This window comes from Corvus kubaryi, unplaced genomic scaffold (assembly GCF_017639235.1).
Source record: "Corvus kubaryi isolate FWS band 111438036 unplaced genomic scaffold, C.kubaryi_AGA036_p1.0 65495, whole genome shotgun sequence".
NCBI classification, from domain to species: domain Eukaryota; kingdom Metazoa; phylum Chordata; class Aves; order Passeriformes; family Corvidae; genus Corvus; species Corvus kubaryi.
This window is the reverse complement of record NW_024582051.1, coordinates 10,976-33,879: the sequence shown is the minus strand read 5'-3', so window position 1 is coordinate 33,879 and position 22,904 is coordinate 10,976. Positions and strand designations below refer to the sequence as shown.

Here is a 22,904-nt window from a genome sequence, read left to right as displayed (position 1 = left end):
CACTTCAGATAATGAATCTTTTTCTGAAGCTGAGGCTTCTGCATATTAGTGACAGCATAGTATGTTGAGGCTCAGACTGATAATGGTACTAAATAATCATCCCTTTTAAAACAGAAATTACTTTGATGAACGTTAACATGAATATCAATGTAAGTACAGGGTGTGCTTAGTACTACTTAACATGATCTTGATTTTGATAACAGCTCTAATTAGGTAGGTTTTGTAGAAGCTGACAATCAGTTATGTTTGCATTACTGTAGAACCTTGTGGATTCTGTTTATCTGCAGTTTTGACTTTCATCCTTTCTTTATCATTTTTGTCTTATACAATGAGTTTAGTCCCTTGAGCAGATGAAACATCCAAAAAATATTTAAGTGACACAGGTGCCAGGAGAAGAGTGCACTGACAGTTTAAGTCCACAGCACTCAGATAGGGCCATCCAGGCTATTCCAGAGGAGGAGGAGGCGGCATCAGTTGAGCTGCATCAGCTTCCTGAAGCAGTGTACCACTAAGTCTCTTGGACACTACTGCTGACCTAGGGAAGAGGGATAACATAGGGATAGCATAGTCTGGGATTTGAGGGATCCAGGCTTGTTTGACATGCATTCAGGGGATTTGCATGTGATTTGGCTGTGCTTAACAATTATGTCAAGTTTATCATGTTGAGCTAAGAACAGCAGACTTCTCCAGCCACCAGCACAACAATTAGAGCAAGATGTGTTCTTTAGGTCCAACATCTTTTTAAGATGTGCTCCATGTTTGCACAAGCATAACGAGGCTCACAGGGTAACTTTAACCACTTCACAACATTTTCTTCCTTGGTTGTGCCCTCTTGTGACTCTCTTGTAAGTGTCAGATTCATCCTGTTGATGTTACTGTTGGAGGCACACAGTGTAATTCTAATCCAAGGCTTTTCTGTACCTTTCCTTTATTTGTGGCATGTGTCTACCCTTGGCTTTCCCTTAAACCCACACCTGACCTGTGCAGGGAACTGCTTACATGTAAGTTTAAGTCTGAGAGAGGCTGAAAAGCTGCTATGGAACATAAAAATGCCTTGTTATTTGCATTTGCAAATTAAGAGTTCCTCCTAATTTTTAAGGTGGCTTTAGGGTATTTTGAGGTCACATATACAGATGCTTATTTCAGCTGTTAATTCTAACAATCTGCTCTTTCTTAGTAAAAGTTCAGATTTCCTTAGGTTTTGATATTATTAGATGATGAGGCTTTAGGGAGGAATTCTGTTCATGAAACATGACATTTTTCATCACTGCTAAGATTTTGTGTAACGTGGGTATGAAAAAGCCATGTTTGGGTCTACAAACATTAAGGAGGTTTAATTGGAATGAATAGAAATTGCTGTTTAAGGAAATACTCCTGCGTTTTTCATTATAGTTCCAGTTTAACAATCCTGTGTCTAAATGTACAGCCAAGATCCTGAATGTAGATGAGTTGGGATTTCTCCAGAAAATGTAGAAATAGCTCTTTTGGGATTTGTGAAAAATTTGTTTTTCCTTGTATGCTGTTATGCATAATCTTTTATTTATCAAAATGAAATTTGATGCTTCCATTCCTTCTCTTTTAGCCTACCAGGCGGTAGTAGCTTAAGGACACTGATATTGAAAGTCAGATGTAAGGTATTTTTTTCCCCAAGCAGAAGAGGGAGAATTGTTTGGAGATTTGGGCCATGGCTCTCAGAGCTGCTCATGATGGCTACCACATTGTTAGAAACCAAAGAATCTGTCAGAACTCTTGCAGATTAGGATAAGAAGGAGGAAGGAATGGAGGATTGATGAAAGGGGAAATATGAAGTGACTGAAGCCCTGCTCTCATTGCAAACAGTTGCTGAATGTTTTTTTTCTACTCAAGGTCAATAAGTACAAAACACTGGGTTTGCTAATCAGATGAGAAATTCATTACTTTGTTTCAGGGACCAAGGGACACTTCATATTTAGCTGCAAAAATCTGTGGTTTTGCTTCACAGAATTAATTGGAAGATTTGATTTTAAAAAAATAAGCATTTAGAAATTTTTTTTTTAAAGGTAGTGACAAGAAAAGTGCTAAAAGTGCTTCAGCTTTGAATAAGATAAAATACATTTAAGAACTGACTAAATTATTTTCAAAAGTTATGCCTATTTTTAGCAAAGATATTTTCAACCCAATAATCTATAACAGCAGAGTACAAAGTTGAGCACAGCAGACAGGGACCATTGAGTTAAGGGTGCATTAGTGTTTCTATTACAGTCTTGTGTATTTTGCAAGATAAGATGGTTATAGTTATTGGTTCCAGACTGAAACATAACTTGAAAGATTGAGACCTGAGATCACAAGTTATGCTTTCAGAAATGTATTCTGGGAATTACTTAAACTACTGTGGTTTGTTTATGTTATGCTGGGTTCCCAAGGTCCCTGTTAAGGTTCACAGTTGAATTAAAAGCAATTTTGCATAAACAGATAGGCACGATACCCATACAAGTAGTTTGCTGTCTCACACCCTCAGCTGAGGCTGTGGTTTCAATAGGTGCTTAATCCTACCAGATCAGGATTAGTGAGTGTTTTACTGAAACATGGGACTGAAATTCCACTTAGCTATACTGAGGTCTTTCAGCTCACCAGGAGCATAAGGATCAACCTGCCCATCCTGTGTCTATAGGGACAGCTCTGAGGTCCTTGAGGGCTGATAGCACTGTTGGCAGCTGGATCTTTGCTCCTTGACTATGCAGGCTGACTCAGGGGAAGGGATAACCCTGAGGGGATAAGACCTCTAAGATCGTTGAGTTCAACCTTTGGCTGATCACCACCTTGCCAACTAGACTTTGGCACAAAGTGCCCCATAGCAGAGCTATTCCCCACCCTTCCATTCGGTCCCCATCCTTGGTTGTGCTCTGGCATGATCTCTGCATGTGGAGCAACCTGAGCAGTGGTGTCATGTAAGCCAAAAGACATTCAGTGCTTCTCATTTGAAACTTGGGGCCAAGATGCAAACTAAGGAACAAAGCAAATTGTTCCCCTTATTTTAGGTTTCCCACAAAGCTCTTTGGGTTACGCTACCTGATCTGCACATTTTCTGTGGCTAATCAGAACACTGGGCTAGGAATGTCTGTCACATTCGCTAGGTGTCCTTCAGAAAAGTAGTCCTGCTTGTTTCCTAACTTGGGGTTTTATTTTTGAGGTTATTTCCTTTGGGATTACTGCTCTCTTGGTCTGAAGAGAAATAGGCTTATGTTGTCACTATTGCTAAAAGCAGGACAGGTTTTCCATGCCTTGTTCTGTTCCTGGCTGTATCTTAAGGACAAAAGTGTTGATTTACCCTCACCATCTGACAGTGTGATATCAGGAAAGTAATAGCTTTGAGAGCAAAGAACTGAACTTCACATTGATATACTTTCTAAACTATTATTTTCAAAAATGAGCATGAAAACACTTTCTTTTTTCGGTGTGAATGAGATGTTACTGTCGCATTTGGCCTGAGGTATTATGATTTACTCCACAGAATCAAAACAAAGTTTATAAAGAGTTTGTCACAGAGCCTCAGGTAGTTAGTTATCCACTTGCTGCTGAAAAAAGATAACTGATAGGAAGAGATTCACAGAATTTTTAGAGAGAGACATCTGTATGTAAGGGACTGTGTTACTAGAGACACTTGTTTTTTCATACTGTTAGAATTTTGAAAAGTTTTTTATGCTGTGTCTTAGTTCTTGCAAATTGCTTGCCAATTTAATATCAGCAGCATCTAAACAGTAAGTAATTGCTTATGATAATGAGTGCAAACTAATTTACTGGAATATGTTAATATTCACAATGCACTTTAGAACAGCAGGGTATTCCAAAAATACTACTCTGTTGTTTAATTTCGGTGTTTAGGTTGCATTGTTATTACAAATGCTGGCAATATCATCACAAAGCCAGCCTCTCATTGAATAGCCTTCTTACTGAGACTCCAGCATGTGAGTAGGTAGTGTCCTTTGAGAGCTAATCAGGATACGAACAAAACCTTCTGCATTGAAATAATGACTCTTAATTTCTGATTGATGTTCCTTACATGAATAGGCAGAGAACCTTCCTATGACTTTTAAAATTTAACTTAACAAATTTCAAGTCAAATAGCATGCAATCCCTATCTTAATATTTGTGTGTCTTCAATAGAATCAATCTTTGTGTGAGATGCAGAAACATACCTAGAAATATGTTTTGTGTTACAGAAATGCTGTAAGAAAATACTGTAGTGCAGGGGTCCTCAAAACTTCCAAGTAGTGTGCTGCAGTTCATTCTGCAGGACCGGTGTTTAGTGTATTTAAAATGTTGGTTTTTTCCTTCTTTTCTTGGGAAATGTTCTGTTTTACTTTGGGTTGGGTTTTTTTGAGCATACTTATAAGAAAACCCATTTTTCAGTAAGCTATCTCTGAGCACATTTCTTCACAGAATGATTTTCCACATGCGTTGGTATTACTTACAGTTGTGAAGTATTCTTTACATCTTTGTGTATGTTACTGTAAAGTACTGTGCTAAAGTAAGGCTTTCCAAACTATTGAATGCTGATCTTCACTTCAGAATGTTAAAAGCAATCATAATTTTCTGCAGCCAGACCTTAGGAAGTGAGAGTGGCCTACACAAAATCACTGCTCTAATTAAGCTGGGTTAGTCTTCAGAGGGTGATTAACTGCTCACCTTTCTTGCATACACAAGTGAATTAAGTTATAGCTGATAGCACTGGCATATGGAGTGTCAGAGCCAACACTTGAGTTAGTCCCTGGGGAGATGATTGAATAGCTCAGAGCCCAAAACTCTTTTGTCATGTTCTCTCCAAACATTGTTGTGGAATCCAGTGGTTAAACCACGCTCTCTAATTACTTAACTGTGTAACACAGTGAAAAGCATTAACATGCATATTTTTCACTGCAGCTCTTTATCCTCTGGAGCTGGCAGAGAATTGTTGCTTACAAACAACAGCATAAGGACTTTGCAAAGAAGAATGATGGCAATTATCATAATGACAAAGCATGTAGTGCTTCTGTGCCAGGCCACAATTGAAAATCTATTATGCAGTAGAACAGAAAGAAGTGGGAAGGAAGTGAATTGGCCCAACCTGGCTGGCCCCTGTTAACTCTTGTTATAATGGTCTAATAACCTTAAAGAGTCAAGTACAAATACAGCTGTGTCTGTGTACACCTATTAAACACTGTTTGTTTCGTGCACAGTCTTGATAATGTAAGTAAACACTGATGTCCCAAAGTCAATCCTTGGGATAATGATTAGGACAACTCTCCAAATAAAGTATTATTTATATCTGCTTCCTGGTTCTTATTTTCTTGAGGCAACCAAGCAGTGACTTTTATATCATGTTCCTCTTTTACCTAATACTTTTTGGAGGTCTGAGTACATATAATGCTGATGATGACTAGCTTTGGCTTTAAAACTTGATTTGTATATCAAATTAAATATCCTGAAGTTTTGTTCATGCTTGGAATTAGGAAGATGGTGCAGTGCCACAACACTGCAGTCAGTATGCAACCTGCTCATCAGTCTTTCTCTGTGCCAGGTCTCCTTCTGAGATGCCTCTGAACAGCTACTTCAGGGGTGGATTCATGTGCTTCAGGGAGGCCTGGTGTTTTTCCAAAGATTTCATCTCTTGCATTTCATTTTATTTCATTTTTGTTACACAAAGAATGGTTGCTATTTTTGCATTTCAGGATGTAATATCTCTAAGAAACTGTGCTCTTTCTATTTTCCTTGAGCTATAGCCTATGTCTGTCTACTCAAAAACATTCAGAAATGTTGCCACAAGAATACTTTGTCTCCTAAGTATTAGTAGTTGGGTAATTAGTAGGAGAGCATGTATGGCACAGAACTTCTTACTCTTCACTGCATTTGCAAACAAGCAAAATTAAGCTTCAGTGCACACTGCCCATAATACAATTACCTATTCTCAGCAGAGGCTGCCTCTCAGCAAACCCTGCAAGTTGCAGTGTTGCCAGTACCATCCTTCTGCTGCAAGCAATAGCAACATCTTATCCTAGTCCAGCATCTGACATCCTTGGGCGTGGATCATTTTTCAGTGACTTTGGCGGGCTTGCAGTGCTTTCACTTTTAGCATGCTATGCCTTTCTTCTAAGACGAGTTTTGGCTACTTTTGAAAGCTCTCTAAGGATTTTTCAAGATTCAATTATGAGATGCACAATTTAACAAGGAACATAATATAAACGTCGCTTAAAAATAACTAAGTTAATGTAAGACTGGATAGCTGGAATATTATATTAGTAAGGAAGTCAATAAGAAATAAAGACTTTAGCCTAGAAGCATGCTGGGCACTTGCAGCTGAGCTCCTGTCCATTCTAACACTATTAAATGACTTAAGGCCAGCTATTTCAAATGTTTTGATCCCTATTTAAAGAACAGGGGGGGGGTATTTTTAAAGGTTGCCAGAAATGCAATAACACTTCTGAGAATCAGGATAGTTCTGTAGGTGCTTGAATAAAAACATAACTTCAGGCACTAATGTTTTGCATGAAATAATGACTTATAAATAATTATTCTTTCTCTGAAAAGAACATTGCCTTTCCTATACAGAGAAAATTTAATTTTGTTTTACCAGTTTTTGGCCTATAAGGACATCTGTGCAGAACTACTTAATGTGGGAGATGCTCAGGTCCTGGTTTCTGCCTTCAACTTACTGGCTTCCCAGCTGAGTCAGCAAGCTCGGAAACTCTAACAACTCAAGTTTCTTGGCTTAGGGAATTTTTAACTTTTGCCAGGTATCTGTTGAGTTTGTAAAGTCCCTGGACTGGAACCACTGAATGATTTCACATAGGGCACCAACAGATGGTGACAACATTTGGTCTCTATCAACCTGCATAGTATTTGAGTTAATGTCCTAGTTCCTGCATCCTGTTACAAATCACTTCAACTAACCAGCCCCTTCACTGCGTTCATTTGGGATTTGGCACAACTAATAAGGCATAAGAAGCAAATCAGTGCACGTGCAGTTCATTTATTTTGATGGAACTGATTGCAACTGTGATGAAATTGAAGTTTAGGCCTTGAACTTTCCTGGTGTCAGGAGTGTGGAGACTGGAACAGTCCTATTGTCTTCGAGAGTGCTTGAGTTTACTGATTTCAAACTGACAGTGGTGTTGAGGAGTACCTTTAGTGCAGGTAGCTCAGGTTGCAGCTGCAGTGTCAGCTGCAGGTTGGGCTCTGAGGGCCAGGAACCCGACCCTGAGCCCAAGAGGGCACGGGGACCTGTGGCCCAGCCACAGGACCAGACACTGAGGGCCAGCAGGAGCTGACCACACAGACTTTGGCACGCTAGGGCTGCGAGGTTATAAAAGCCCAGGGGTTTCTTTGCTCACGGTCCCTCCTCAAAGGCACCAGCTTGAGCTATTATTTTATCTTCTTATTCTGTTGCTTAGTTATTATTCCATGATTAAATTATTTTAAGGCTCTGGATGTCTGGGACTCTGCTATGGGAAGCCCAGGGTGGCGCTGGGAAGGAGACTTGGTGTGACTGTGTGAGTGTGGGGGTATAGCTGGGAAGCAGCCCCGGTCCCAGCTCAGGTGGTGTGAGGGTGACACCAGAGTGGCTCCTGGATGGTCAGACAGGGGAGTTCCCTTGACAATGCCTTTACATTTTATCTGTTAGGCAATACTTTTTAATCCATTGCCTCCTCATATGTGTTTCTCAACCACGCAATTTCCACTTCTGTAAGCAGCGTTCAAGAAATTTATCTTTAACTATATGTTGACAAGGTTGTAGGAGGAATAAAACCTTCCTTTATTTATAGACATTTGGCTTTTAATTTCCATCTGACTTTTCGGCAAGCTTTAAGAATCAGACATCTTGTATCCTTGTTACCTTTAATAGAGTTATAATGGATTAAAATGTTTCATGTTGAGTGCAATATGACATTTAAAGCAGGCTTTAATTTCCAAAATAGATCATTTTCTAACCATCTACATTGCATAAAGGTCCAAGGCCTAATGGGGAATTACTTGCCTTATATTTCATACAGAAATGTTTCAAATTCATTTTGAACAGCATTCATACTGGAAAAGTGATAGGTAATAGGCAGCCCATAAAATTTTTAAACTGAGAGAATCTGGAGAAGAACAATAATTTTCTTTTATCACTCTGTGTCAGATTTGTGTTAGAAAAACTGTATCCTTTCATAAAATAGATAGTGATTTTTTTGTATAAGTGAGCATATTTATGAGATCAACAAACCACAGAACTTTTTTCCTGTGGATGTTTCAAAGCTAATAAAAATAATTTTACAGAATCAGTGCCTTAATACTATCAAGTCCATTGACATTCAGTTAATCAACTCATGTTTTGTTAATAAGTCAGATTCACAGATACTCTTAATTTCTCTTCTTTTAGGAGTCCTTTCAGCTGGCTCTTGCTTAGCTGAGGTCCTTCTCAAAATTATATTCATTTTAAGCACAATTTGAGGCTCTTAGTTCAGTGTCCCTACTCAAACTGAGTAGCACCTTACTCCAGATAAGTGATCTAATCTAAATCAATGGGGTCATTCAAGGTGTAAGATGCTACTTGATTTAAAATATTAAAAACACTCTAGTTGGAAAATTCTTTAAATTCTTTGAAACTTTTATTTTAACTATGTCATTTATGATGCTAAGAATGGTGCTGACTTGGAATACTGATGCTGTGTCAGAGTTGTTCTTTATAGATATATGTATTTGTTGAACCATTGTTACTCACAAATTTTAGTTTTGTTGTTTAGTGACCCTATTGAAATCAATAGAGCGTGGTAGAAACTAGGGAATTTAAATTATAAAAACTTTTAGAACAGGAATGGAGTATTTATTCACCTACTTCATTATTACATGCAAGGTAAAATATGAACAACTGCCTGAATACAATAGCCATAGACTGTAAGAAGGAAGAAGTAGAGAAAGGAGTGGTTTTCTTAGCGGGTTTTCTTTGGTCTGAGGGGAAAAAACTTTGCTTCTGTGTTAGTATCCTGAATCTTCAACAAATGCCACTGCAAAGGCTGGGATGCTCAGTGTGACTTGAGATTGTGTTGGTTCTATTATCGCTTAGACCTCTACCTGGAGACAGCTCTTAGGGGATAGCTGAATATAATAAACCACCTACAGCACTGGTTTATAGATGTCTCTGAAAAATTGGATGCAATGTGATGAAAAGTCTTTTAGGGCCTGATAAAGCAAATCAGGGTCACCTTAGTGTGTTGGAAAGAGTTCTATAATGCAATGTAAAATTGTGTTTGAATGAGTAGTAGATACTGCTTTGTTGGCTCTTTTAAATGAATTGCTCCAGCTGATGGAGTTGGTTGAGGTGTTGGAAAGATGTGGCTTCAGCCTCTCGTACAGAAACATTGAATTTTAGAGCTGAGCTGTAGCACAGTGAAATGGGGGTGCCATAAAAGGCTGATAGGAGGCAGACACGTTTTCTATTTGCTTTATTTTCCTCAGCATCTTTACCTGAAGAGAGATGATGATATCATTAATGACCATATTAATAACAAAACCCAGCAACAATCTTTGTCTATGGTGCTTTGGTCAGTGAGTTTTCTTCCAGTTATTCTGGAAGAAGGGAAGATCAATGAACGAAATAATGGAATTACGGAGGAATTATGCTGTGCAGTTTGTGACCTTACAGGTGACAAATGTTAAGACTGTTTGTAACAGTCTTAGTTTGGACATGCAGTTAGATGGGTTCAAGGACCTAACTAGAAATTGTTTGGAGTAGCAACCAATTTCCAGGAAACCTTTGAACCTTTATCAAGGTTTGCCAAGCTTAGGCACATCATAAATACGCTCCTGTTATCCACAAATCTAAGAGAATCTGGCCAGAAAATACGACATTCATTCCTACCCTTGTGGCTCAAGCTCTTTGGAGGGCTACAGGCAATAATCCATTTGAACATTTTCTCTTTCCCCATGCAATACACCTCCCCTGCTATTAAATAGCCTGATGTTGCTCTTTCAGGAGAGAAGTTGCAATCCATATTCAGGCTCCTGCCCAGACTTGTGGGAGAGAGTGTATGAGAATGCCTTCAGGAAACGTTCAGTTGAATCTAGTCCTTAGTTTGAAATACTTCTTCCAGCAGCTCATTCTGTCTCCTTCCCATGGTTAACCCTAATGGCCATACCCTCCTCACCTCAACCCTGTGGCATATTTTCTCCCTTCTGTGTAAATAATTAATAGCACATCAAAGTCTAGGAAGAAACGATACAGAAAGGTTGTATTTTAATCCACCAAATGGATAATTTTGAAACCCCCTCCTCTCCTTCTCTCCCCCAGCACATCATGTTTTTGGCTTGAAGCATTCCTTTCTTTACTTACCTTAGAAAATCTGTACAAATATATGTACAGAAATTTTGTGTACTTTTCTGAACTTCAGCTTGTGTGGACTGAAAATGCGTAGATGAATATGTAAAAGTGAGTATTAATGGAGATTTATGTGCTCCTCTGAACATAGTAAATGTAATTAATGCCTTCATATAGACGTTTGGACAATCGTGTGTGTGTATATATATGTTTTCATATTGTAAATTCTTCATTCTTGGTAATTAATAGTAGCCTGCACAAACAGTCTCACTGGATTCAGCAGGTTTATCAGTGCAAGTAATTACTTACCAATGGGAATAAGAGAATTCACATTGTAGCGCAGAATGAAGTACTGATAAGGTACAGAAAGAAGAAAATTACATTATTGGGTAATTTCTTGTTACTAGCAATCCTTACCCTTCATATTTTTTATAATAGTTAAAAATTGCTTTTCTATTACTGAAAGTGAAGCTAATAGTTTTCATTACAGAAGTTTACAGGCTTCAGTTTTTCAGTCACAGAATGTGATGGAATCACAGTTTATTAGGGTTCAGAGTTTAATCAAACCATTGCATTCACTTCATCAACACCTGAAACCTGATGTGGATGTTGAAAATAAACATTATGCTACTTACATTATACGGGAAAAATGGAATTATGTACATTACCCTTCAGTGCAATATACCTTAAACTCAAAATTGGAATGAACATGAGGAAGGCAGAAAGCTGTTGATTTGTTGTTGATTTGAGCAAACTATTAAGCTACATCAAATGTGACTTCAGAGCAATAAATATTGAAAAGCTTTGCAGTCATAAACAATAATAAATACAGTAAATGGGTACTAAACAAAATATTTATCTGCTTAATACTGTAGAGGTAAGCAGATGTCCTTGAGTTGCTGCCAGGCTGTGCCGAAATGAAGGCACTATTTCATAAAGATGAATTTTGCAAACAAATAGGACTTCAGAGGCCCAGGCCATTAAAAAACATTACTGTATCTTGACCACTGGCGTTTTGTTACAATGGGAGCCGTGCTTTCATGGGTAAGAATTTCAAAGAGCTGTGTGGACATTTTTCCTAAACATTGTGCGGATGCATGGAAGCATAAAGAATTAAGCAGTGAATTCTGTGGCTGAGAGATATAACTGGCATGTTACAAAGTTGCCTGCTTACAAGTACTGTGCTGATGGCATTGCTGTTCTTGACATTATAATTCCACTGCTTTCAATTCTCTGGAGATGATAAACCCCAAACAACACAGTGCCACAAGCTAAGAGAGAGGAGGAAGATGACTGGAGTTTTGTGACAATGTTCTGAAAGAGAGGAAGAGACATTATAAGGTTTGTCAGAGAGCATAAAAGCCTTTATGAAGCAAGTGAATTAGGCTTCCTCTGTTGTTTCTTAACATATCCAAAACAGGTAGTAAGGAAGGTTGCTTCCAACAACTGCTCAGTTTCTAGCTTTTAATAGTTAATGGGAGGTTGAGCTATAAGCTGAGATCAATCCCCAAGGAATAAATTTTACAATATTATATTTGTCTTTCTCGAAATATAAACACCAGAGGATCTATTCTCAAATGGCTTCCGACCCATTTTTTTCATAATTAATACAGGAAATTTGAAGAACGTGACTCCCTGTACAGCTCAGACAGAGGCAGATCTGTATTCATCAGCATGGATTAATTAGTCTTTTACCAGACACACAGTTAGTTAGAAGAGCTACAAAATGGGCAGTTGTAAAGGAGGGAAAGTTTTGTCATAAAACCCATAAGCCACATGTTCTCATGGATAAAAGATACTTTTTTAAACTTTTATGTTTATTCTGTGTAGTTAAAGATTTACATCTAGATTTATCCAGCTACACTGACATTGACCTTGGCTTCAATGCGGCAGCAGTATGGAATGAATTGCTCTTCACTGGTTGATTTGAAGGGAGGTATTTAACAAAAAAATGCAGCAAAGATTCACTCTGAATAAGAACAGCAAAGCCTCTCATTGTTCAGATCTGAAGACTTACTTCTGGGTCATTGTATTCTGTATGACTCCACCGTGCTTGGCAGGCTTTTCCTTTGTCTTCTAAATTGGGTAAACACATCTGTTACAACCAAGAAAAGGAGAATTATGCACTGCCACTTAAATCTTAGGTACTATTCTAGCAGGTTTCATTTGTGACACTGAGGTGTAAGGAGTTGTTTTTCCTTAGCCTTCTCATTTTTGTTACTTATAAGAACCTCATTTGTGACCTGACACAATGTTTTATGAAGTCAACAGAAAGGCTGTCACTGTTTTTAATGAGCTTTGGGTCAAGCCCTCAGTTTTTCATCAGCACAGACCCAATCCTTTCACTCCAGACACCACAGTGACATAAACTCCATGAAGGTCCCAACTCATCAGTTGAAGCTTTGAAGCCAACAGTAGCAGCAAAGAGGAGAACTTGGGGGCCATCAGCAGTGATATTACCTGTCTAATGTATCTCTGTTTTGGGATGTATTACAACTGAAGATTAATGACACACAGCAGATTATCATGCATTTTAGATCACTGCACAGGAGGAAAGCCAGGGTGGGAGAGCAGGAGAGGAGGGTTTTGTCTCACACATTCCTAAACCAGACACCTTTGCCCATTTCTATTACCAATCCTGGCACAGCCCCAATCTTCGCTACTCATGCAAAACTCTTTATAATAAAGATAAAACCTGGTTTTACTTAGAGTGTAAATGAAACCTTAAATAACAGCCCTGCTATTGTGTTTGTCTTTGCTGAAGAAGTTGACAAACTTTCCTGAAACACGTGCAGGTTGGTATTTTGGCATCAAGAGAAAAGCCAGCAAATCTATTTGAAGCACAGTGAAACTATCCCACAAGTGTATTAATATAAAATGAGATTTACAGTGGTTTTAGTGCTATGCACAGTGCATAAATTATTACAGATTGATGGCACTGGAAAAAAACCGTAATTAATAGATAGGGTTGTAGGCATGTATTTCTGTAAAGGAAAAGTGATGCTAGAAATAAATATAGGGGAGCTTTTCAAAAAGACTGGGTGTCCTTTTTGTTTTACATCTGACACAAAGCAGTCTTGCTCACTAGTACAGTAAGATTTTGAGACACCTGGGAGTTGAACAAGTTGTGTAACTGTACAGTCCTTCTTGGCTTTGGCTTTAAAAGTCTGCGGATTCAAGGGATTTTAGATCACTTTATATGCTCACAGCATTTTTGGGCAACCTTGAAAGAAAGTAAGAAAATTGCAATTATGTTGTTATGCACTCTCTCCTTAGGTGGACACGTGAAGCAGAGAGTGAGAACATTGGATGAAATAAACTGAATTACTTTTCATAGAATCACAGAACGGTTTGGGTTGGAAGGGACATTAAAGATTAGCTAGTTCCACCCCCTTCCACCTCCTTGCTATGGACAGGGATGTCACCCACTAGATCAGGTTGCTCAAAGCCCCATCCAACCTGGCTTTCCAGGGATGGGGTCTCTGCAACTTCTCTTGACAACCTGTTCCAGTGCCTCGCTACCCTCTGAGTAAAGAATTTCTTCCTGGTATAGAAGCTAAGTCTTTTCTCCTTTAGTTTAAAAATATTCCCACTTGTTCTATTTAATAAAATAGATAAAATGTAATAAAAATAGATGAAATGCAGTAAAATTGAGAGTAGCCACGCTTTGAGACAGCTTAGGACGGATAATAAAACTAGACATCTGTGTTTACAATGCATTAACCTATCTCCCTAAGCTTTGACCTATCCTCATGGGAAAGGAGTGGACAGCTTGTAGTGACTTTTCCAATGAAAGATCAAGTGCATGCACAATTTGCCTGCTCTGTGCTGTTGCTCTTGTTAAGATACAAGTTTAAAATGGAAAATGTCCGGATACGCTGCTATTTTAGTTCTGAGGAAATATGCTGGTGATGAAGTTAAGCACCTGAGTGCTAAGTGGTTTTGGATTACAACACTTGTTTCAAACAGATTATAGATTTTGTAAGTGCACCCTAGATATAATGTCTAAAGATTTCCACTTTTAAAAGATATACATTGAGCATTATGCAAATAAGCCATTGCTTACTCAGATGGTAGACTAATCTCTTTGTCCTGACAAGACAAGTATGTGTTCATTTGTTATCCCCATCTGTCACAGGATGATAAACCTCAGATCTGTAAAAGTCTTATCTGTATGTATTTGTTAACATCTTGCTCTGCTGGCCACCATCATGTATCATTTTCATTGTGTAAATAAGTAGCTGCATTTTTTTTGTCAGCCATGAGGCAACAGGAATTACTTGACTTCTCCACATAGGCTCAGTTGAGGAAGGCATTTGGTTTAACTCGTCCCTGTTCTACACATCACAGAAATATGTTCATCAAGCATAAGCTTAAGAACTCTTCCAAATAGATGTGCATTTCTGAATCAGAGCTATGGTATTTCAAGTCGTTTCATTTGCAATTAAGTTATATTCTGTGCTGATTGCACAATATAAAACCCACTAATATTTCACTTGCTGCATAATTTTTAGAGATAAAGACCTCTTCACGTTGAAATACAGATTATGAATCCATTTACTATGTGAGAACCTGATTTTTGTAGGGCATGTGATTTCCACGTGGGTTGGTACCGGTGCAAGTGGGCTGATTATATTTCTTTTTTTTTTTTTTTTTTTTTTTTTTTTCCAGCGGGGACAACGTATATCTTTAGCAAAGGTGGTGGACAAATCACTTACACGTGGCCTCCTAACGACCGGCCGAGCACTCGAGCCGACAGACTGGCAATAGGGTTTAGCACTGTGCAAAAAGAGGCTGTGCTGGTGCGAGTGGACAGTTCTACTGGCCTTGGAGATTATTTAGAGCTGCATATCGTAAGTATCAGCACCAAAGGTGGGAGATTTCTTCTTGTTTTGGTTGTTCTTACATTTGTGGGGTTTAAATTTATTTTATCTGAATGTAATTATAGCAGTTAATGAACCTTTTGGGGTCAATAGTGAACTAAATGATACTGGTTTATAGCATATGATGCTGTACAGGGTCTCAGACATACTCAAAATGCCTTTTATTTGCTGCAGTGCTACTTTTCATGGCTTTTCAATTAAAAATCATAGTGGGATACCTGTACAGATAGAGCAGTTTATTGCAGTGTAATTACATGGAACAGAATTTAGCAGTGTCAGAGGGAAGTATGTTTACCCTGGGGGATTTAATCTGGAATCTGATTGGGGAATTGCAGTGTATTACAGCTGACTGTGCTTATTGTTAGTATTAGAACTTGTCCTCTGATTTCATCACTCTTTTGTGATGGTAAATCTTAAGCAGAAAGGAAGACTGTCAGGCTAGGAAGTCTAAAAAAGTAATTTCAGCTGCCTTAAAGCAAGGAACTAGCAATCAAAATTGAAAGCATATGGAGTTTTATGGCGTCATAAATAAATGATCAATTGAGAAAAGCATAACTAGGGCAGTATAAAATTTTGTTGTTTAGATTAGTCTGAACTTTGTTAATGCGTTAGTTTGATTTTTGTTTCAGAATGTCTCTACTTTCAGGAAGAGTTGAGTTCCTTTTGAATGAAATTGCTTATTGATCTATAACCAATTACACTTTTACCCTCAGAAAACATTCAGCAGTGATCGTTTTCAAAATTAGAGGGAAATATGGTATTCAATCTTCCCAGACTCCTTTTTTCTGCAAAGGCACTCTTGCATTGTGGACAAAGGTGATTTTTAAAAATTTATTTACTGGCTTGAGCAAATAAACACAGAAAGAAAACCTTAAATAAAATTCAGAGGTTTTCTGTATCCTTGTCTTACATTGAATCACACGGACAAAATAGTTGGCTGGTATTGTGCAATCTTAGTTTAAAAATGTGAACAAAGCAACTTCTCCCAGGTGCCAGAAAAACTGAGAGCCTACATATTTCACGGCAAGTATTGTGTTGCTAGATAGAATTTAAATATTTGCTGTCCAAACACCAGGTGCCTTGTTATCATTTTCCTCTTTATTTGCAATCTCAGACCAAATGCACACTCCGTGGTTGACAGAGTTACTTTCTTCTTAGATTTTTCTTGTTCATTAGCATACAAAGGAATGTTTTCCTTGGTATTTTACTATACCTGAAGTCTATCCAAACTATAATATTTGTTTGCTCTTCCATCTAGCCATGATTTTTCTATTTTAAAACATTATACTCATTAATGATGAGTTTGAGATCAAAAATTATTGCCTGCTCATAAATGTTTGTGGTTTTCAATCTTTTATTTTTTCTCAAATAACTTTCTTATACCCATGCTGTAGCAACAGATGATAAAATAAAAGAATAATTGAGAGTTTTCAATGGTCAGAAACACTACCAGCTTAATAGGGATGGGGAAAATGATAAATGATACCTTACTGGTTCTATTGAAATTTCTGTGAAGCAGCAAAAAGCCCTTTATCATCCTGCTCTGTGAGGTGATACTGGTCTCCCCCTGATGCCTTTGCAAGAGACTTTGGGAACCTCCCTTAAGCCTGCTCTGCTTCAGAGCAAAATGGTAACTGTGTGAAATTTCACTGGTATGAGGTTTGACCTTCCAAGAGCAGCTTCAGCGTTGTCTGTCTCTAGAGTGGAGACACTGAGGGATTGACCTGAAATCCTAAGACATTTGGCAAGGACTTTTATAAGGGTTGTCAGTGATAGATAAAGCTTGGAAAACTACTGGGATATAATTTCCCAGAGTCTAATTCAAATAAGGATGGTATTCAAAGGGAAGTTGAAAGGCAGTATTTTCAAAAGCACTTGTGACACCAAAGACTATATATCTCATTAAAGTCAGTTGAACTGCAGATCCTTCTGAGAATTTCACCTGAGATCTATTTTAGCTCAGAAAGATATTGTGAGATATGACAGTTACAAAAATGAAGAGAACATAGAAACAGGGAGGTCTATGTCTGCATTATATTTGAAAAATATTTAATTGGATCTAAGTGTTTTCATATTGGCAGCTACTGTGTTAAACCTGCTGTAATAAAAACAGTAGGAGGGGTTTGTCATTGAAAACTTCCTTCTTTCATCAATGTTGAGATGCCACTAGGAGTGTCTTATCTACTAAACAACCAGAAACATGCTATGGGTGGTGGAAGGAGATAAAACTAGGAGGAGAGAAGTGTCTGATTCTGCATGTTCTTTTGCATGTACCCACTCACCTGTTTGTGCCATGAATGTGCATGAGCAATAAGTGCCTGTGTACCTTGAGATGCTCTGTGCATGGATAACTCACCTGTGTGTGGTGGTAAAAAAGTTTGGAGCTATTACTTTAAAAAAACTTAGATTATAGCCCTCACTAGCATGTTGGGGAGGGTGCTTGGGAGCTTTGAGGTAGCTTGCTCTTAACCTTCTTCATTCTGGAAATGGAAGAGGAAATTACAAGTTAGATTATGGTACTTCAGTGTGTGCTTGCCCTCTTTATTATTCTGTTTACTTAAAGACAATGTAAACCTAATAATGAAATCAAGCTCATAACAAATTCTGATTTTAAAAATTGCTGCTTGATCATCTGAATCACAGCTTTGGTGTTAGGTTGGGAATATATTTATTTAAAGTAATCATTAAACCTCTCCAAATAAGCATTGTTATGAGAAACATTTTAAAAATTGTGTAGTCTCCATTGCTACCAGATGTTTAACAGTTCCAGTGCAAATATTTTAAATTCCAAGACAAATTAGTATAAAACTCCACCTGTACTGTAGCAACGCAAATATAAAGGACTGTTTATATGTATGATACATATGCATCACAGTACTTCAGGAAAGGGATTTTAAAATGTTTTAGTCATCCAGAGATGCAGTAATTAGCTTTCATTTCAACCACTTGACTTCTCTTATGGTAGTTGTCTCCTGTGCTGTCTCTGCTGGGAGATCTAGTTCAAGAGGAAATAGATATCATATCTAAAAGCCTACTGCCACTTCCTCTCCTGTTGATGGATAGATGAAGGACAGGCAGCTCTGATAATTACAGCAAGCTTCCTTTCTTTCTGCTTCTCATGACATGGTCCACATCCATCTCCATGTCACATAGAAAAAGGCAGCAGCTTTTCATGCAATGTTCAATAAATCACCATATGCACTCCTGTACTTAGCTTTTTGTCTGACTTCTAGTGCCCTTAGGTAATTCTGTCAGAGATTCGTGTTCTTACCTCCACTCCTCTTCCCACCCTGTTATCCCAAGTCATTAGAAACAGAAGTGTACAAATGTATGAATGTCATTGTCTTCCACAGTCACTGTGCTGTGGCTACCTCGAATTTCTAGCTTTCCTAAGGTGAGGAACAAAGCGAAGTTAGACAAAGATACCACCTCAAAGGACTAAGAAGTCCTGTTATATTGCTCTTTCGGGCAATGCTGGTAGCATAGGAAACTGGTATTCTCCTCTGTGGCACAAGGGGTATTTGCTGTGCTTGAGAAGAAGGATATATTTCCATCAACAGACTTCAGCCATTATAAAAAATTTATAAATTATGCCATGTTTTCATCTTTCATTGTTAAAATTAAAGATCTCATAACAAAATGCGACATTTTGTATGCCTGATGGAAAGAATCAGCAGTTTCTGTGTCTTCTTTGTCTGTGTCATTTGTTTGAAAATCAAAGTATTTGCAGAGCACAAAGCAGCTGTTTTTATGATGATGGATGATTTTGAAGTTGAGAACAAGAAGTTTGTATGGAGGATAAGGCAAGCAGAGAATTTCAAAGTGTAGAGCTTTGGCATTCCAGAGAAGACACCCAGCCTAGAGCACACAAGCTGCTTAAGCTGAACTGGCCACGTCTCTTAACTCAAGCAGGGTGAGGATGTACTAATTAAGCTCATTTACAGGTATGGATCTGCTGGTTTAGGTGAAGTGGTGGTGATCATTCCAATAGGAAACATTCAAAGGTCTAAAATAAGGAATAAGGCAGACGTGGCAATGTTTTGAATGTTGTCCTAACCCTCTTCTGGGGGAAAGTGGGGGGAAATGCCCTGTGATTCCAGTGAGAGAACAGTGACAGTATGTCTATACCTGGCATATAGAAAACATACCAAAATAAAAAGATATAAAGCTCAGGGTAGATTGTAGTAGATATTTTTTGTTTCATTCTATTTCATGTCACTAGGAAATAATAATTTAGGGGAAGTGTCAACCAATAAGATTATTACTGTGTTGATAAAATATGGAAAACTACTTCAAAAGGTGTGCTAACACATTACCTGAAAAAGTATGATGTGGTTAAAACAGATGGTGTCAATATATGCAAGGCACAACACAATTAACCTGAAATACTGTGAAGATGTAGCATTACTGGCATGATGGATTAATCAATATCGTCCTTAGATTTTCAAGATGTGTTTGTGAAGCCTTCAGAGTTACAATTAATGACTGAGGTGAACAGCCATGGGAGCGGAAAGATTATATGTCTCAGAAAATAGAGTTTTGGATCAGGAATAAACTCAGTTTGTGCTCTTTGTCCCAAATATTTACATACTATATATATTAAAATATATATGGGGGAAATTACATTTTTTTATTCGATTTTTTTTTTTTTTTAACTTTCAGCAAACTTAAAATGAGTAGTTTTTCCTACTCCTCTCCCTCTGTCTCTTAGTTATACATATGCAGTATTCTGCTACACCAGGCTTTTAAGAGCTGACTCTGTTAGACTTTATTGTACATATCCATAAAATATGGATAATTTTAACTTATGCAAGTGTAATGACCTTCCCTCAAGTGAACAGAAGGAGAAAAACTCAAGTGAGGATCAGAGTTCTGTGTTTGAGTGTACCAGAGAAAGAATTGCAATGTCTAAAGACAAATGCATTTGTTATTCTCTGTTCTTGGGATTAATGTCTAATGGAAAGTCAATTGATTTTTATTGACTTGGTTGTATTTGGATCAATTCCTAGAGAGCTGGATGTACTTTCAGTGAGATTGATGATAAAAATACCTTTGATTTTAGTGGTTTGTATTGGAGCTAATTAATTTTCCCAGGAAGAGTTTAATATTTTATTATTAATTTAAAAAATAATATTTCTAGAATGTTGTTTCTTCAAATAATCATCATTCAAATCTGGATTTCCTTATTATTATATACGTACCTGTGGAAAGCAAAGATTTGGGAAGGCTTGTATATTCATGAAACAGTAATGAATTTAAAATTGAATTATTCACATCCAGGAAGGGATTTAAGAAAAAAAGGGCAGACCTAGTATTCAGAAATCTGATATTTTAAAAGTTCTGAACATGCACAACAGTGGCTAAAGTCAATGGAAGCTGAAAATAGTCAGCACCTCTGAAAACCAGGTCATCATCGTATCAGCTAAGTGGGCATCAAGGATCACTCTGGAGCCCTGGAAAGACTTTGGACCATTATGTTTATCACAGTTGTGATTTTTAATATTCTGCTACCTTGAAGCACAAGAAAATTTCATAAGGCTGATGTTATCCAATCCAGAATTCTGTTAGTATTTGGTATTTCCTTATTATGCTTATAGATGGGATATTTATTTGTGATTTAGTTTTCATTTATATATGTGAATGAAAAATGCTATAGGAAGTTTAACTATTATGGACAGTGATTGATTTCTTTGCGGAACAGAAAGCTCAGCAACCAGACTATATGTTAAATTTTAAACTGAAAAAAATTACTGTGGAAGAAGGATTTCCGGACTTGCTTATGGGCTTGAATTAAAAAAAGCAGTGCAATCAAAAAAGACTCATTTATGGGACTAGACAGGCAGGTGAGAATGCAATTCAATGCACACAAACGTTAAGTTAATTAGAATGGGAGCAATGAATTAATCTAGGGAATTTTTGCTAAATGCAGCAATCATTTACCTCAGTGATCAGGTTAAAGATCTAACTTTGTCAGAAAGAAAATAAATCACTGAGATGGTCAACTCATGCCTTGAAACCATGCAGTTATCCTTTTATATCAGTAGAGACAAAGATTAAAAAAGTTCTGAAAAGGGTTTTTGTTATATAAGCTATTTATTAATGCCTCATCTTGAATACTCTGCACAATCTGTTATCATGCATTGAGCAACAGTGGTCTGTTCTTGCCATAAACAGGCCAAATTGCTGAGGGAAGGTTATGGAAATGTGCTAATTCTGGCACAGAATAGACTAATACCTAACTGTATGAAAAATATGAATGGAATTCGTAAAGTTGATGTAATTGAGCAGTTTGACTGAGACTGCCATCATGGAGCACTGCAAGGACAAATCCTGATGTTTTGTGGAGGGTCCAGTGTACCAGTGTGGTAGCTCTGATCTCCCAGCTGATTGCCTGGTTCCTCAGCCTAGAAATGTGCTTGAGGGAGGCAGCTCCTTTCATTTTCTTCCTCTGTCTTGGGATAAAATAGAAATTCTCACATCTCTCTATCCAGCAAATAGCTCCTTTATGCATCCTGCTCCTTTTGTGCTTTTGGGAGAATACAAGCTTCCTTCCCAAAAAAGCATGCTGTGTAATGGGGTCACCACCTGCTAGCCCCTTGACCAGAGAAAATTGCACAGCCAGTAGGACCCAAGCTCCCAGCTAAAACATCGTGTCAGTGGCACAGTGCTCCAGCCCTCAACAATGATGAACCTCCTCAAGTGCTTCCTTCTAGCAAAGGTGTGAAGCCTGGCTGAGGGTGAGTAGATCTTTAAAACACTTCTGGTGGGCCCACATATATCAGAATCATCTGAAAACAATTGAAAGAATTGCATGTGGCCGTGGCGTTTATGAAATTATCGTACAGACCAGGTCATGGATTCTAAATTCCCTTCTGATCCCACATATCTCAAGATTACACTGTAAATTGAATCCATCTGTTGTGAGAAGTGCTTAAGATCCAAAACTTTGGTACTGAATTTGATGGCAAGTCTTCTTATGACTTTGCTGTTGCAAACTGTGCACAAATAGAACCTTAGATCTGGCACAAGGAGAGAAAGTAAACATGGAACTTAATTTTCTTGTTGAGCTTAAAAAAAGCGCCAAGATTAGGAATAGAGAGGGTTTGGCCTGGGTCATGTTATATTAGTAACAAAAACTCTGCATTTTTGAGAACTCAAGTGGACCATTTTGGAAAGGCAAGCACAAGACCAAGCATATTTAATTAGCACAGACTTGAAGAGGCTCATGACCTCTTCATAAAGCTCCTCTAATTTTTTACATTGTCACTTTTAAAGCTCTGCAGTACTCTATGGATTGCATCCAGTCATATTTTCAAGGATTCTTTCTTTCTCTCCCCTTTCCCTTGTGCCCTGTCTTGTTCTTCTGCCATGTCCTCAAGCACAAATTTGTGTGTTGCGCAAATTCAGCGGTCCCAGTGAATCCCAGTGAACCCCAGTGAAAACAGGTGGCAAACCTCCAGGGGTCTCAGGGATTACATTCCTTTTCTTTCCCATGAAATGAGGCATAGGAAGGAACACGTGTACTCACGTGGAAGAACTTCTTGATGAGAACCATTGATAAGTTCTGCTTAATTAAAAAACAAAAGCAGCAACAGCAGAGCAAATAAGCATGTGGCCAGAATTAGGAGTTATATCACTTTGTGTCAAGGCTTTTCACATATAAATAACAAACTTCTGGCTTCAGAAAGGAAGACACAAGAATTAGTTAATGA

At 37.9% G+C, this 22,904-nt stretch overlaps 1 long non-coding RNA gene across 1 annotated transcript; it reads left to right on the top strand.

Annotated features, from left to right (window-relative positions):
- Positions 1 to 320: 320 nt before the first annotated feature.
- Positions 321 to 18,181, top strand: LOC121673550. Its single transcript, XR_006019238.1, has 3 exons — positions 321 to 332; positions 11,340 to 11,341; positions 14,981 to 18,181. It is a non-coding gene; the product is annotated as an uncharacterized LOC121673550 (long non-coding RNA).
- The last annotated feature ends 4,723 nt before the right edge of the window (positions 18,182 to 22,904 follow it).